Source organism: Pseudorca crassidens, chromosome 3 (assembly GCF_039906515.1).
Source record: "Pseudorca crassidens isolate mPseCra1 chromosome 3, mPseCra1.hap1, whole genome shotgun sequence".
NCBI lineage: Eukaryota > Metazoa > Chordata > Mammalia > Artiodactyla > Delphinidae > Pseudorca > Pseudorca crassidens.
In genome coordinates, this window is record NC_090298.1 from 2,641,407 (window position 1) to 2,659,732 (window position 18,326).

An 18,326-nucleotide genomic window follows, 5' to 3' on the forward strand; every position below is an offset into this window, starting at 1 on the left:
TAGATTACCCCAAACATCCCTGGGTGATATTTACACTAGAATAAATATTGGCTTTATGTAGAATAAAATTGTGCTAACATTTCGGGCAATTAAAAGATAAAACGTGTGTGGTTTATTGAAACAAAAAGAAGGGCTTCTTTTCTTTAGAGTGTTGGATACTTTTTTTTTTCTTTAGAGTTTTGAACATGAAAAACAGTCCCTTCAAAACACAGTGCAGCACCTGATTGGAACATTGCTGCAAACTGGAGAGTTATCACATCAGGAAGGGAAGCTCTGCTGGTGGTTCCTGCGTGTCCACACACCTTTCTGTAAGCAGAAGTTACCCACAAAAATGAGTAGTTTGGTTCAATGAGCAATGATTTAATTTCAAAATGAAAAACAATGCACACATTCAGTTTTTATGTAACTCATCTCTTCAGATAAGCATAGAACAATTCGTATTACAGTTACATTAAAAAAGAAGTGTAGGGTGTATGTCCCTACCATTCATGTATTTGCTATCATAAACATGAACAGTGGAGACGTTAATCTTCTAGTAAAGCAAAGGGAACAGCCATTCGTTCTCTGAGTTTTTGTTTACAGTTTTTTTGTGCACTAGACAGTGACAAACAGTGCATGAAACAGACCTGTATAATTAGGTCGTTTATCATATTGTAGAATAAAAACAGTAAGTACGTATTAAGTAGCTGTACTAATCTTTCGTATTTTCTTAAATTTCATCTTTATATTTAATTTCAATAAAATAATATGTGAAACCTTTGAGATTCAAAATGGCCCTAGTATGTTTACTTTATAAAATAAACTTCATTAATTTTACATGTCTGTCTGTCTCCCCCATCTCTATATGTCTATGTAAAATTATACCTATATCTGTATCTATATTAATATATATATTTATATCTGCCTCTATCTTTGTAGCTGTATCTATAGAGCAGCTACATCTTTTTCTACGCCTGTACCTATGACTAGACTCTATTTCCGTCCCAGTGAATAGTCTGTTAAAAATGTCTGGCAGCTACTCAGAACGATCGAGTTACCAGACCCTCCTGTTCTTGTGCTCACAGCAGTCATAAATATCAAAATATATGTTGTGTGTGCCTTTTCCAAGGTTTCAGAAGAGTTGAACTAAGATCATAATGGAAATCACTGTTTGCTCAGATAAAACAAATAACTCTGAGGCTTCTCAGTGCCTGGACAGGGCATGGAGTGGAAGTCCAAAGATAAAAGGGAAGGGGGGACTGTTGGCCGATTACCTCAAGCACGACGCTATGCAAATAAGTTATCAGTTTTCTAACAGGTCTGACCCAAGCTGTGCATTCGGAACCACAGCCGGTCTCACGATTGAGTGCCCGGAGAGCTCTTTCTTTCTAAAGCTTGGCGGGGTTGCCAGACAACGAGCTGTGGTTCTGTAGTAGTTGCTGGGTTTTCAGGCATCATTGTTGAACTTTTACCAAACACACATGCACTCAAAAAGCTCCTTCACTAAATCAACAGATCCTCCCCCGTGTGCGGCCTCACTTATGTACACAGGCTGTACCTGGGCAGCTCCTTTTGGTATCCTTCCATATACGGTTTAAAGAACTGGGTTTTTGAATTGTTTAATCTCAAGAGGGCTAGAGGAATAAATGAGTGTTCTTTCCAGGTTCGATTTCCTGCGTGGGTCATTGTCACAGCATCTATCATGAAAGGCTTCCTTTATGCAATTAATGATAGGATGACTCAGGATAGGATGACTGTGTCTTCTCAGATGTTCCTGAAGTTTCCTGGAGGAGAAGAGGTTCTGTCTCCAGACAGTGGCATTAACTCCTGCCCAAGTTTCCAGTCTGTTGACTTACCCTGTGGGTTTCAGGCTTGCTAGCCGCACAACTGGGGGTTCTAATTCCTTAAAGAAAAAAATATTTTTTTATTTTAAAAAATGGATAGATAGATATAACATTATGTTATATCTCTATATATAGCTATATATGGAATATATATGTAGAATATATACGTAGGATAGAGATGATAGATAGATAGATAATGTTGAACTTCTATTAAAACAAGGGGGAAAGCCATTCACTTCTCTTAGTTTTTGCTGTTTTGGTATTTCAATCTCTATCTATCTATGTATCTATCTATCAACCCATCTATCTTCTGTTAGTTCTGTTTCTTTGGAGAACCTTGACTGACACATCATCCAAGGCCAAGACTCTCTGCAGGGAGAGAGGTAAGAGCCCACATTGCAGAGCACAAGCTTCTCAGAGTCCTCAGATGGGTCATCACCTGTTGCCTTGGGAAAAGTCGCTTAGAACCCCACAGACTTTGTAGTGGTAGACCAGGACTCAGCCAGATGTCTGGGGAGGAGAAGCAGACGGCAAAGTTTGCCCATCCTTCATGTCCACAGGGACGTCGACTGTGTGCTTTGTATCAAAGGTCCTCGAGAACATGAAGAAGCGTAGGTGGAGCTCTGAATGCCCCTCCATCCTCACAGCCACACAGATGCTTTTCAGTAGCTCCCTGAAGCTCTGAGCATCCCCCCTCTTACTGAGGATCCATTGGAGATGCCCACACACAGGATGGACTAAGCGTTGACCAAAGGACCAGTGCCTCCTTCCAGATGCCATGATCAGGTGTGCTGGACAGGTTCCCCTAAGTCAGGGCTCCAGGAAGTGAGTTTTGTCTGAGCACACATTGGGCAAGCTTCACATCCACAGGGTCCTTCCAAGCCAGGTGGGTCTTCCTTTTCAAGGCTGACCTGGTTTTATTTCGCAGAATTGAGAGGAGCCACAGAAAGATAGTGGTGAGCCGTTGATTAGGACCAAATAAGACACAGTAACTATATTTTCTGTGGCTGCTGTCACAAAGTCCTATATACTGGGTGCCTTAAAATAACAGAGGTTTATTCTCTCATGGTTCCAGAGCCCAGAAGTCTGAAACCAAGTGTTGGCTGGGCCACACTCCCTCTGAAGGCTTTGGAGAAGAATTCCTCCTGGCCTCTTCCACTTTTGCTGGTTCCTGGCAATTCTTCCCATCCCTTGGCTTGTAGGTGCCTTTTCCTCCCATCACCACTCCATTGCTGCTGGTCTCTCTTTTCTCTTCTCATGAGGACCCCAGTCATTGGGTTAGGGTCCACCTTCATCCAGTATGACCTCATCTTCACTAGTTAGATCAGCAAAGACTATTTCTAAACAAGGTCACATTCTGAGGTTCCAGGTGGAGATGAGTTTGGGGGACAGTGTTCACCCCAACATAGTGAGCCACATGCTGTTTCCTTAATCACTACGGCAGGCACACATGAAGGTGGAGGAAACACGGGCACCTGAGGTGTCCTGCTCCATCAGGGTCCTTCTCCATGAGGGAAGGATGAGGGGCCAGTCACCCTGGTGTACATGCAGCAAGGGACCCCCAGAACATGGCCTTTTAGTGCTAAAGCTACAACGGTCCTGGGCAAACTGGATCACCTGCAGGTGCCTCCTAAACACGGTGGTCACAGCGAAGTTTTGGTCCAGCCCGGTCCCGGCCTCTTTCTCTTTGGGAGAACATGTCCTTCTCAGAGCTGCTCTGTGCTCTGTCTGGGTGTCAGCCTTTCTCAGCCTCAGGTCTTTTCCGTCCACGTCCTGAGTCTCTGCCCAGCTTTGCTTGTTGGTTTTCAGCATCCAGTCTCCCCACAGAATTGCTCACTGCTGCTGGGTCTTTGCCTTTCTGTCATCCTACCAAGACCTCCTTTTCCTTTATTATTTCCTTATTTCCCACAGGTTTCCTGAATGGTAGGGTCATGAGCAGACGGAGCTAAAAGAGAGGATAATCTCTCAAATTTTCCACTTTTTAAGTTTCTGCCTGTTCTTCTTCCATCTTCTTTAGGGAAGCTAAGGAAGTAGTCCATGGTTTTCCAAAAGGGGCATCTCATCTCTGCATCTAATGTTAGTAATTCTAGCGTAGACAATGATCAAGATCTCATCCCGCAGCTCCCAGTGCTGGACCACAGTGCAGAAAACTCGGTGAGTCCTTGTCATTTCTTAGAAGGAGCCCTCATTTCTGAGAGTGGAAGCTTCTAGTGGAAGGGAGTCCACTTGTCCCAGTTTCGGTTCCCTGGAGCGTCACTGCTGTTTCTTTGATCCACCTTCTTGACAGGTCAGACTCTGCAGCAGCTCCTGGTGCTTTGTGGAGACCTCTTCCAAATTCCGGTCCTGGGACATGTGCTTTTGACTAAATAGAACCATGGGGTTTGGACCCTGAGATAAATTCTGAGCAACTTAATGGAATCATTTTACATTCCACAGCCTAGTTAGAGAAAGTCCTCACTGGTTCTTGGACATCACGGGGTCCCTCCCAAGGGTGCAGCAGTGCCCTCGTGGCTCAGTGGGCGTCTATGTGGACGTTCCTGCGGCAGGACCCCGGGAGGCTCCCTTCACGTTGAAATCTAGACTAGTGTCGTGGGTAGGCAGTGGCGAGGTGAGAACCACCTTAGAAAGGCTGTAGTTTGTTCAGATAAGTCTTTTCAACTCTGGGGAAGTTAAGTCCATACTAACCCACACCACGTAAAATCAAGGAACAAGAAGTATGGGTCTAGCGGCTTTGCTGGGGTTCTAGTGGGATCCTTGAGTCAGCGATGCAGCTCTCAGGCAAAATGCCTGCCTGAGATGTTTCCCCACCAGCGACTCCTACCCCCGCCCCGGAGGAGAGGACTCCTCACAGCATGGACAGCTTTCCAAGGTCCTTCCTGTCCTCTGGAGAGCAGTGGCCCCTCCCCCATGGAGCAGTGAGGGGGCCAGCAGGTCTGACAACTCCTGCTGTGCTGAGAGGGGACTCACTTTCATAAGGAAGTCAGATCTTTTAGAAATGAATTTCTTCAACATGCCTTCTAAGCCACCATCAAGGGCTGCTGCAATTCAGGGCAACTTCCCATGAGATCAAGTTCACTGTTTGGGGCTGTGATGCCCCCACCCCAATAGTTTCACTCTATAGCATCTTGACTACTTATCGTTTTTGCTTTTGTGTTTGTACTATTCTTACTAATAATTAAGATTTTCAAGAGGACTTAGCGTCTGCAAACCTCTCTTACACCTATTAATGTTTCTGATTCTCCAGATGGTCCAGTGACTAGTGAGTGATTCAGGAATGGGGTGGAGAACCTATGACTTGGAAAAGTGACGCATATGCAGGACAGACACGGCCGGAGCCTCTCCCACGACGGGAAAATGACAGCTGGGCCCACAAAACCGCTTGCTGGCAATCACTGCTCAGGCCTGGCTGGACATAGCACCCCACATTCCCAGGGCTGGTCCTGGAAACACAGCCAGAGAGCCCGGGGACTGACCAGTCAGGAGAGGCCCGCGGTGGGCACTCTGGCCACGCTGGTGTGGACCAGCCTCGGCACTGCAGAGCCCTGGGCTTGGCACGGCTTGTGAGTGTGGCTCAGGGCCCTTCCTGCAGGCAGGCCCTGCCTGGGATGCGAGCAGCTCTGGCTCATTACAACGCACACCCCTTCATACCTTCCGTGGCAGAGCTGACCCGGGCGTGGACAATAATAGGGCCGGGGGTGGGGAGCAGGGTGTGCAAAGGGCCTCGTGGAGCAAATAGGCCCAGAAACCTGCATCCAACCCAGTTTAACTGCTGTCAGGACTGCAGGACTCCGCGGGTCTCCACTCCTGGTGAGCATTCCAGTTCACCCAGAGGAAGACAGGCTGAAATCCCTCGTGCACGGAGGGCTCCCCAAGACCAGGACTTCCACTCTGAGACAGGTGGCTTGGCCAGCTCACGCACCCTTTGGGAAGCCGGCATGAGGTTCTGGGAGGGACAAGTGAAGCCGGTGTGTGCAGAGAGGCTGGCAGGTGGCAGGGGACTGGCTCCAGCGGCTCCCTAGAGGGGGCGTGCCCGCAGGCCCTCTGTCCCCCCCATTTTAAAGGGCTGGATAATCCTAAGCAGGCAGGGTCGCAGCATCTGGCACCAGCGGCCCACGTGCTCCTGGGGGGGCCCTGCGTCCCTGGTGGCTGCATCCTCAAGCCTTCAGACCCACTGCCACGTTCCACTGTGACTTAATCCACTGCAGGTCCACTGTGCGCTAGAACACTGACCACGTGAGAAGCGATTTTGCCCGGAAGAGGTGGACTTGGGTCTTGCCACTGTTGTACTATTCACCATCTTTGTACACACATCTTTTCTGGGAGTGATAATTTGTTTTCTGTCTGTGTATATGTGTGTATGTGCGTGTGCGTGTGCGTGTGTGTGTGTTTATAGAAACTGAAAGGTGACTCAGTATAGCACAAGACTAACCCTTTATACCTGAAAGGAGCAGTGATGGGAAGGTAGAAAGGACAATTAAATGGGAAAGTTCTTGGTTCTCCCTCCCAAGCACCCCCATCGCACTGAAGTATTACAGGTTGGTGGGCATTCTGCCTACCATCCTTCAGGCTAAGGGTCAGTAAGCCGGCCCCAGGCACATTCTCTGTAGCAAACCCCTTTCCCCCAATTCAGATCCTTCACCATCCTAATGCTGTCAAAAGACTTGACCAAATATATATTTTGCACCAACTTTTCTTCGTATAACTGCATTTTCTAAATGTAGACCAGCCATCTGAGATTTAAAGGCAGCTTTGACATTTTTGTCTTAATTTTGTCTAATTCCTACCAAGTTGTTCAAAACGTTACAATAAAACACCAAGTACAATGGTTGAAGGATCTGGTTCAATTGACAGCCATATAAATGAGTTTGTCCTTTCGGGGAAACTCTAATTATGGAGGATTAAATACTCTGCTACTTTCTAAAAATATAAAGCTGGAATCCAGAGGGAAGATTCCCAGAACAGTGTGACAATAGCTGACGGCAAGGTAGAGTTCTCCGTGTTTTCTTCAAGGTGTGTTCTCATTATAATGGAGATTCACGGTTAACCAGGGTGAGATGGCCCTGGACCAATAATAGATATAACTCAGCAGATCGTAATGAAAACAGAATATTCTGTGGAGTTAAAAATCAATAGATTTTTGCCAGTCTTATGCTAATGAACTACTCCAGTTTCTTTATCAGTCTCTTGGGGCTTTGAGAAAATTACGCCACCAACGATCCTCAGAAGCTAGGTCAGCACTTTCCTAGTGGGTCTTTTCTAAAGTCCCTTTGCAACCCTATGCGGTGACTGGATGCAGCTCGGAAGCTCAGGCACGCAGTATTGATTTTAAAGACATATTTGCTCTCATCTGTTCAGAAAGAACCAAATCCGAATTGCAGGATGCTCATAATTGGATTCAGCATGTTTTGTATTAACTAATTAAGATCTTTCCCTTTTCATGCTTGCTTATTTGTGTCCACTCAGCTATTTTAATCCTCGTTATTCCATGAAGCTAGAATGTAAGATTCATTATTTTCTTTTTAAATATTTGATGATGCACTTTCAGCCAGATCGGGGTGACTGAGGATACACTGAAAGAAATACTGATCTAATTGTTCTCTACCATTTTTAATATTCCTTCTGTAAACTTTCCTGTAATTTTCCCCCTTCTCCCTTGCTGCCAACACACACACACACACACACACACACACACACACACACACAGAGCTCCTACTGACCTCAGAGCACACATTTGTGTTACTAGAGGCTCTGATCAGATCTTTAACAGATAATCTTGTACTTCATTAATGTTATACCCTGGTTTGCAAAAGACATAGCAGTTGGTGCAACTTACTTGCTACAGCAGTTTTAAATTAGACCCAGTTACTGAATGGCTTTCTTTGACTTAGCATTCCAGAGGCATTTGATCTGAGTGAAGCAAATTTTCTGGAACTGAGAAATCCTGAGTCTGATTCTGCACTGCTTTTGTGTAGGCTGAGTTACCCAAGCCCAGGGCTTCTTTTGAAATCAATGGGAGCCCTGAGCTTGGGCCAGCTTTGCAGAGACGGGCAGGGAGGGGAGAAGCACGCCTTTGTGGTGGCCGTGGAGGGGAGAGGGATGCCTGCAGGGGAGCTGGACAAGCCTGGGACGCAGCGTGGAGATGAGCGCCTGGAAGACACGGTGCTCCAGGGACTGCACAATGGCCGGGAGACGGACCACAAAGGGACCCAGCAGCCTCCTGTGGAGGCAGATGGGGTAGACTGAAACAAGAAGAGCAGCGCAGGGCAGCTAGCAGTTACTGTCGATTGAATTTTACTGAGCATTTAGGAAATCATCTTAAAATACTAAAATTGTAAAGTCATTACGCCATGTGGATCATATTCCTAGGTACTTTCTTGCGATAGTAAATGTAATTGTACATGTACGATACCATGTAGTCATTTAATCTCACGAAACACTCAATAGAATAAACATTTAGGTGCCCCAAATCAGCCAGTGGCTGAGATGTGGCTTCTTCCTGGTTTGTGGGCTGTTTTCCCTCTAGCACCAGGAAACTGCTTCTTCACTGCTGGACTTCGAGTATGCAGAAAGTAAGATGGTGCGTTTGTTTTAAAAGCTCAAAATAATAAACCTTTTAAAAATTAAACTACTGCAATGTCTATACATCTGCAGAGAACTGAGGACGTGGATCTGTGGCCAGCTTCCGTGGAACCTGAAGACCAGAAACAAGTTAGGCTTAAGGTTCAGGTCAGGGTTAGTGTCAGGGCCCTGGTGGACAGTCACCCAACTGGGCACTTGAGCCACAAGAAGGAAGATGACTTTAAGGTGGTGATGTCCTCACAGCTGACAGGGAGGGTCGTAAGAGCCTTCATTGTCACCCAGGCATCAACCCACCAGCTTCCCTCCTCAGCTTCTCTCAGGTATGTACTCGGAACATCTTACAGCCACAATGAACCCTCGACAATTCATCTTTCTGTTGTAGGAAGCTGTGATGTCCCAGGTAGTCTGAGAAGGTGCCCAGAAGCGGAGAGCACCTCGTGCCCTGGGGCCTCGGGAATGCCTCCTCAACATCTGCCTGTGTGTTGTCCTTCCTGGGCTTTTGCACGATAGAAACATTAGGCATTTCTATCACAATTCCAAAACCCCATGACCTGGAAATTTAAACAAGTTGTGTGCTGTTTGCTTTGTGCAAATAAATATCCCGTAGGTGAGAGACCTCTCCAATCTGCTGACTGTACTCACCAGTGGGCTTGGCCAGGAGCCGTCTTTGGATGTTTCCTCCCGGCACAAGGTCAGAAATGGATCAGCCCTCGCTCTCGGCTGTCAGCCTGGGCTCCCCACAGGATGGTGCTGCTGGAGTCTTGCAGGAAAGTTCTGTGCTGGCCCAACCCTGTGGAGACTGCTCTGCTCGCAGACCATCTGCACAGTTCATGCACTCAACACGAGCCTGGCTTGTCTGGGACAGGTTGGGTGTCACCCAGTCATGGGTTGGGTGTCACCCAGTCATGGGTTCATTTGCTCTGTTTCCCTCTGAGTCTGAGCAAAATGGCGCTTGGTTCTCTAAAACATCCCTGAAGCCTTAAATTGCTCGAAATCCTAGTGGCTGGAGAAGTTATGTCAGCCTGGATGATGGTGACCAAAATGATCCTGGAGAAGAAATGGGATTCAGCGTGTCAAGGATCACTTTGTTAGTCTGTAGGGAATAGCACCCATGCGGGTCCCCAAGCCCCAGGGCTGTGCTGACCTTTGTGCAGATGCACGTGTGTGTGTGTGTGTGTGTGTGTGTGCACGCTGTAATAATCAGTGTGAAACCCTGAAACAGTCCTCAACGGCTCCCTCCTGAGAGTGGAGCTGAGAGTCAGGCTGCCCTGCTTTCCTTCTCCCAGGACGCCCACAGTTACAGGCGAAGCACAGAGATTTAAAACTGCAGAGTCGAGGAATCAGCCACCTGGGCCCCAGTGAAAGAACTAACACTGGACAAATGACTGAGAGTCTTGGTTTTTCCTCTTTGTAAGTCCCTAAATGGGGATAATAATAGTAAATTATAACTGGAATTGCTGTAAAGCATAAGTAACGTAATGCATGTGAAGTGGAGTGTTTTGAATGGGATCCAGCACAGAGTAGATATTCAGGGAATCTTGTCTGTAATTGTTATTGTTAGAAACAACTCTGCTTAACTCTGTTTCACTGTTTTTTTGTTTTTTAGGAGGGGGCGGGAAAGCAGTGTTAGATTGACCACATAACTTTTTTAAATGATCTGTTTATTTCTCTATTACCTGGACTTTCCCTATTTCCCTTTATGGTCTTGAGATGTAGCATAAACTGTATATAAAATGCTCTCAATACTCAGCCTTAAAAAAGAAGGAAATCCTTTCATTCGCAACAATGTAGACGAACCTTGAGGACATTATGCTGACTGAAATAAACCAGACTGGGAAAGACAAATACTGCACCGTCTCTCCTATATGTGGACTCTTAAAAAAATGAACTCACAGAAGCACAGAGTAGAATGGTGGTTCCCAGGGTCAGAGGGTGGAGGAAATGGGGAGAGGTTGGTCAAAGTGTACAGCCTTCTGGTTACAGGACGAACAGGTGCTGAGGCTCATACAATGTCCAGTCCGGTGACTATAGTTACCAAGACTGTATCGTACACTTGAAACTTGCTAGGAGCTTCAATCTCAAGTGTTCTTACCACACACACACACACGGTAACCATGTGAGGTAATGGGTGTGTTTATTAACTTGATTGTTGTAATCATTTACACACATATACATATAGATCTCAAAACATCACATTGCACACCTCAGATATATACAATTTTTATTAAAAAATAAAAATAACAAAGCTCATTCCTTAACAAAACTCAGTGTTTTCACTCAGGTAAGAAAGTCGCAGCCGGCCAGGTAGGCTAGAAGGAATAAGCCAGAGCACGGAGGTCATTATGCAGGAGGTTCCTGCCCAAGTGGGCGGCTGTTCGCTCCACCCATTCCTGCAGGTGCCGTGCACACACTCGGCTTCCCCGGAGAGCAGGACTGCCAAGGCTGGGTCTGGAAGGGTTGCCCGTCTCACATCATGTTTCTCTCCCTCTGGAGGTAAACAGCACGAGGCAGAACCAACATCAGAGAGAAATACAGTAAACGCCAATGGTCCCACCAACCACATTGAACATCCTGTGACACGTGTCCAGGGTAAGGAGTCTGATGCGACCCTGCGTCAGGCAGTGTGTGCAGAGACAGGAACTCTTGGGCGTCTCTGCTAAGAGCACACACGTACGTATCAGACCCCGGAGTCAAGTTGGCAGAGCCCTATGTGGGGTTAAGGTGCCCACATACCTGCCACAGGCCTGTCTCAGGTGCTCTAGTGCAGGGGTCCACAGGTCAGGCAGTAAGATCCTACTCTAGAAGCGGGGTGGTCCAGATAAGGGAAGGGTGTGTGCCAGATGAGGGAGAAGGATGCAGGACTCAACGAGCTGCCTTATATGGGAACAGCTGACAGTTTCAGGTAAGGGAATGTCATGACCGCATTTTATTTTAGGAAGATACACTGGTCAGGTTATTCTAAGTTCATATGTGGTGAGAAATATCTCCTCCAAATCTCAGAGCAGGCAGGATGACAGGGAGTGTTGGAACATGCAAAACTTCTTCCAGAGGAGTGTCAGGACACTCTTTCAAAATCACTCTCCAAATTCTGTGTAGTTTTTCCTTCTTTTTTAGTATTTATCCCCCATCCTCCATCGGCTGGACATCCTGTAATGCCCAGTGGCAGAGCAATTCCTGGGGAATTAACAGACTCCCTGGACATAGCGGTGGTGAGGAAGGAGAATGATAATATTGTCAAGGGTGGGAATTACTTTAACCTTTAACCTTCTTAATCCTCACAAGTGAGATCCAGATTCCATTTCAGGTCTGGAGAAATCTATCCATTCATTTTTTAACTATAACCAAAGGAGTCATTTCACTGTGCTTTAAGCCCAGCACATATTTAATAACGATGTCTTCTAAGAGTGAATGCTGCTCTGGGGAGAATCTTTCAGATTCAATTCAGATGCATTTCTGATGGAGATGACGTTGGCAGGATGATCTCGGTCCAGGTCTCTGATGGAGACGTGTGCTCAGATGCCAGGAAGCGATTACCATTTACTCATCTGGAAGGCAGGACAATTTTAAAGTAATCTGAGGAAATCTTGCTTTTATGAGAAGATGAACTAATGTCAGTGTACACCGAAATAACGTCAGACAGTAAAACTAAAATATTAATGCAGAAACCAAACCAGCCCCTCAAAGGCTCAAGAAATCTCATACACTTTAAGATAAATCAGAGTTCGACTTTTGTATTCGGATGTAGCCAGAGGATGTGTTTCCAAGAGAGCACTTTGCTGCCCTGCCCGACTCACTACGTGCAGTCCAGGAATTGATTTTCTCATATACCTGGTTCTCGCTCATTTATTTCTGGCCTCTTTATGTTGCAGGATGTTCTTCATCCCCCTCAGGAGTGTCACCAGCTTCCCCCACCATGTCCTTTTGAGACAGGAGGAAAGGGGGCGGGCACAACCATTAAAAGAATGACATAGCCATTGAGGACACGACATAAATTGGTTAGAACCGATTAGGACCAAGATGGCAGAAGATTTGACTTCCAGTAGACCTTGAACCTCATTATACGCTCATTGCAATGCATCAGCTAAATGACACACCCACAGGAGCCATGACAGTTCTGAGGCCGACCATAAAAGGCCAAAAAGTGGGCGGTGACCCAGTTCCTGGAAATCTCTGCACCTTCCCCCAAATAGTGGGAATAATCCTCCCACATGACCCTATGAAAGTACCCAGCCCATAAAAACTAAAACCCCATACTTTGGGCCGCTCTCACTTTCTAAGACAGACTGCATTCTGTCTATGGAATGTGTCTCTCTCTAAATAAACCTGCTTTCTCTTTGCTATGGCTCACTCTTGAATCCTTTCCTGCGTGAAGCCAAGGACCCTCACTTGGCAGCCTGTCCAAGGGACTCACTCAAGACCTGGGACGTGACCCTCCTTTCGGGCCCCATTTTTCCTGCAACAGTTTCACACAGTGGTTTATTTGCTTTTGTTTTTGCTTTAATACAGAAGGGAGGATGTACCCTGGTGTGTCTCAGTGGCTGTTGGGACCAGCCTCATCTGGGAGGAGAGGTGCTGAGGAAGCCGTTCGGGAGAAAACATCATGAGGCTCAGTGTTGAACAGGTGTGTCTGCTGGCGTAGAGCCAAGATATTTATGCAAATTATTAAAAGGTATGAGATGCTTATCATTTATAAGCTACCAAATGAATCCTTTAAATAAGCTCTTCAGCACACTGGAAAAAAGAAACGGCTCAAATGACAGCCAAGATTGAATAAACTCAACAAATTTTCTCCAAGTCAATCAACCAGAAGGAGAAAAATGCATTTCCTCTGATAGAATGGTAGGAGCCGGCTTATGACGGGCTGCTTCCTGCTTCAGAACTGTTTGCATCACGTTTGCAGAGAGGGCTTGGGGTCCTAAGAGACCGTCATTTCATACATTGCCTCAAAAGTGATTGTCTAATAACACCAGAGACAATTAACCCATGTTCATGAATTTAAAGGGGTCCACAAGGAAACCTATTAACTTCTGCGATTCTAAGCTGAAATGTACTTAAGGTTTATGTATAGATGTAAACCGTAAAGCCCCACTATTTTACCCTAATGAGGCAAGAACATCTGCATTGTTGTGAAATCTAAATTATAGAACATTTGGTGAAGTTTGTTTGTTTGTTTGTTCATGAAAGAAAGTGTTTCCTGGGCAACTTGCTTTAATAAATACGTAAGAATGATTAAGAATGTATAAATGAAGGTGGATGAATATTTCTAAACTAAGGTACTCTAAATTATTTTACTAAATATTATACTACACAAACTCCCTTTGATCTTACCTGTTTTTTTATTCCTCGAGTACATTCCCTAGCTGTTACTATTGCTAGATAATACTTAAAACTCACCCCCAGATGAAACCATCCCAAATTGCCCTCTGGGGGGCTCTTGGTGAGAGGAGAGGGACTCCCCTGGTGGGTGGATTCGGTGCTAGACCATACCGTGTTATTGGGGAGCCCCACAATGGCCAGCTTCCCAGTTCCTCTGGCTCCCTCTTGGGCCCCCAATGCCCCAATCCAGTGTGGCTTCTGGTGGCAGGGAGACTTCCTGGTCGATCGGGCCTTCGGCTCCCATGGCTGTGAGCAGCGGTTGCCATGGCAAATCACCATTTTCTGTTGACCGAGATATCAGGTCACTTTCTACCTCAGGTTTCCACTTAACTTCATAAGAGAAATGGATGGCTATTCCAGTCAGGGTAAACTCCTTCCATTTCGTTCTGAGTTCCCTTCTTCCTTCTCCAAATGTAGGATCAAAGTTCCAAGGCCTTCGAGCCTCAAGGCATCACGGCCTTCTGGTCCTCGGAGGACCAAACTGGCTCATCCCCCACTCTTTCCCCAGGTGTGTGGGTTAGGGCAGAGGCGACCTGACCCCACCTCTAGTTATGATGGATTTAGGCTGATAAGCTCTCACAGCTCAAGCAGTTCAGAAAGCTTTACGCCTCACAACTATTCTCCCTGTCACGAATCTCTAAAGCTTACTTTGGAATTCAAAAGCCACGAACTGGTGCCTTTATTCTTCTGCATTATCCTTCCCCTGAAGCTGTAAGCTTGAAATGCCTCAACCTCCATAGCTGTTTCCAATGCGGAAAAGGGCCAGGAGGGAAAATAAATTAGAGGTTGTGAGACGCCTTTGTTAATACACTTATCTCACACTTAATTTGAGGACTTTTATTCCTGAAAACTCTGCCCTTAAGTGAAGAGCCAACAGGTGAAAAAAAAAAGGTTTCCATTGATTTCAGTGAGATAAATGATGATGTGGTCCAGCTCTACCCGAGACAGTCAAACACTTTTCCAAAAGGAAAAATAAATCAGTTGAACAAGAGCAAGCTTATATAAATAACAAACAACAACTCCAAAGTAAGGGCATACAAAGTTTGCCCATAAAACGTAATGTAATAAAAAATAATTATATATATTCTTTCTGCCCCATAATCTTCACTGTTTTTAAATTCTTTGGGGACTCATGGTTATCTTGCATTCAAACTGCGGTGAAATCAAAGTTATAATGCAAGAAAAACCACATTTAGGGCAAAATAAAGCCTCAACCTTAGGGTCCTCGGACACCTGTGGAAATAGGTAGGTAAGCCATGAACCCAAAGGTCTTCTGGGGGTGTCATCTTCATCCTCCCACCCAGCTGCAGAGCAGAAATCCCAGAAAGAAGATGGGAGATACCCCGATTATGTCACTAATGTTGGAAAGGATGTGGAGACAAGGGAACCCTCTTACACTTTGGTGGGAAGGTAAATTGGTGCAGTCACTATGGAAACAGTATTGAGGGTCCTTACAAAACTAAAAGTAGACCTACCATATGATCCAGCAATTCCAATCCTGGGTGTACATCTGGAAAAAACAAAAACACTAATTCAGAAAGATACATGCACCCCAATGTTCATAGCAGCTCTATTTACAATAGCCAAGACATGGACACAAACCAAGTGCCCATCAACAGATGATTGGCTTAAGAAGATGTGGTACATATATACAATGGAATAGTACTCAGCTATAAAAAAAATAATGAAATACTGCCATTTGTAGCAATGTGGGTAGACCTATGCTTAGTGAAGTAAGTTAGAGAAAGACAAATACCCTATGACATCACTTATACATGGAATCTAAAAAATAATACAAACGAATCTATATACAAACCAGAAACAGACTCACAGACATAGAAAACAAACCAGTGGTCACCAAAGAGGGACATGGGGGAGCAAATTAGGGGCACGGGTTTAACAGATTAAAAAATAAATAACAACCCAGAGGCAGCTTCCAGGTGTGACGTGGGTAGGGTTTCCTCACCAGAACCCTAATCCGTGTCCTCCGAGTAGTCTCTGGATTGCCAGACCCTCTCCTAAAGCACCTTCCCAGTGCCGGGAGCTCAGCCACAGCGGCGCGGCCATCCGGCTTCTCATTCAGGTTCAGAGGGTCACGTCGCTCTCCAACACAAAGCTACGCAGCGGCAGAGGCAGCAAGCCATGCTGTGAGCAGGCCTCACATTAGAAGCTCTTCTTATGTGCTCGCTCCGGCAGCACGTACACTAAAGCTGGAACGATACAGAGAAGATTACCACGGCCCTGTGCAAGGATGACATGCGCATTCGTGAAGTGTTCCATGTCTTTTCATTTGTAGACACGTGGGTGGACCTAGAGAGTGTCATACAGAATGAAGTAAGTCCAAAAGAGGAAAGCAGATATCCTATAAGAACGCATAGAGGTGGAATCTAGAAAAATGGTATAGATTATCTTATTTGCAAGACAGACTTAGAGACACAGTTGTAGAGAACAAATGGATGGACACCAAGGGGGAAAGGGGTGGGGACGGAGGAATTGGGAGACTGGGATTGACACATACATTATTGATACTCTGCATAAAATAGACAACTGACAGGAACATACTGTAGAGTGCAGGGAGCTCTACCTAATACACTGTGGTGACCTAAATGGGAGGGAAGTCCAAAAGGAAGGGGATGTCTATGTGTGTATGGTTGATTCATTTTGTTGTGCAATGAAGGCTAACACAACATTGTAAAGCAATCAGACTCCACTAAAAAATTAAAAATAAATAACATCTATATTTAAAAAATCATATTTTTAATGCTGGTGAAAGAAAAAAGAAACCCTTCTTATTAACATCCTAGGAGTCATAATACCCCCTCTTCACACAGGAAGAGGCTGACACGTAACAAGCAACTTGCCTTGAGAGTCAGAGCCCCAAGCCTGCTGGTCTCGGTCTCAGAATGAGAACAGAGCATCTCAGCTCCGTGACGGTGCACCACCTATGTGTCAGCAATTAAGGGATAAATCCACTTGTGGTTGAACTAGCTAATCTCGGAATAAAGACCTGCCAACATAATGAAGAACTTGGGCATTTCCAAGAAATTGGATTAACTCATCATAATACAGAGCTCGGCGTTTATGAGTGACTGTTTCAAAAACTTGAAAATGACCCAGACACAGACGTGGTCTCATTCAGCACAGCAAGGAGGAGGCTGGCACTGTCACCTTGTTTTACACGGTAGGAAGATGCCAGGGCAAAACCTCCCTGGAAGCCTGACCGCTGACTGAGTGAAAATGGGCTGGATACAGACCCTCTCACCTCTTTGCATATCTGATCGCGTTATTGCAAAGGAGCTCTTATAAATGGCAAACACATTTTTTAGAAAGCTACTTTTATATTATTCTGGAAATGTGATGGGTAACGAGTCCGCTTAGTTTCGGAAGACGCACCTTGCTGAGCGTGGAAAGCAGCAGGACCCTATGTGATTGCAAGGTTTGGTCGCCCTGATTCCAACAGCCTCACAGGATGAGATCCGAAAATAGATGATTGCTTTACAAATGTTGCCCATGAAAAGGTTCTGGAGGCTTGGAGCGAGCTGGGGTGTTGAGATTCATTCCAGGGAACAGGACAAGTCCAGGAGGGGGAGGCAAGGGGATAAAATACTGTTTACTGGTGATTCATGGCTTTGGAAATTTTAATGACGCAAATTTTAATTTCTCTTCAGAGACTCTGAATTTGTTTCTGGATAGAGGCTGAGCAAGGGGCGCATGAAGCTGGCTGCAGAGAGGAAAATGATGGATAGACTTGATTAAGCTCATTTTGATCTTTGCTAACCTCTAGGAAGTTCTGGGTAATGAACAGAACGTTTTCAGGGAAAGCGGTGGGGAGAGAGGGAGGGAGAGAGGGAGCACACTGTTCCCTCTGGGGGCCGAGTACTTCCTCTTTCATGAACGAACCCAAAGTTCTCCCCTCTCCCTGGCGTCTCTCTGGACGAGTGCGTAGTTAGTGCCCTCATTTCTGGGCACGGCAGACCACACGTATGGTTTAGGTCTCATGTACATACTTCCTTGGATATTTTGTGTATTGAGTTCCTTTTAATCTACCTTTTTCTTTAAAAACCAGAATATGAGCCCCTCCAGGGCCGGAGACGTGTCTTTGTCCTTGCCTTCTCCCTGGGACCACATTGAAAGCACTATTGCCTGGGTCCATGACTTGTGCAGGGCTGCACGGAGGCTCCCTGAGTGTCAGCCCTTCTTATAGCCTCATGGATGACCCTTACTCAGCATGGTAAGGATGGACGCTGTCGTTTGGATTTTTGCTCATCCCTCTTGAGGCTGCTTGCACATGTGTGAGGCCATAGTCTTCTTAGGCTTGAGGATGAGATGGTTTAGAGAACCCATGTGAGATGTCTTACAGGTAACTAAGGGCTACGGGAAGGAGGTGGCCCACTTTCAGGGTGCAGGTCTTTGTCACTGCTGGGCACCTGCACACTCATGGAGACCCGTGGGCCGGTGGACAGCTTGGCATCAGGCAGCTTGCTTGGTAAAGCGGGGGAGGCAGTCCCAGCCTCGTGCCTTAGTTTTCACATCTAGAAAATGGGAACA

At 45.9% G+C, this 18,326-nt stretch overlaps 1 non-coding gene across 1 annotated transcript; it reads left to right on the forward strand.

Moving 5' to 3' along the window:
- Positions 1–15,958: 15,958 nt before the first annotated feature.
- On the forward strand, positions 15,959–16,064 carry LOC137222829 (U6 spliceosomal RNA). The gene has a single exon (XR_010942620.1). It is a non-coding gene; the product is annotated as a U6 spliceosomal RNA (small nuclear RNA).
- Positions 16,065–18,326: the final 2,262 nt, after the last annotated feature.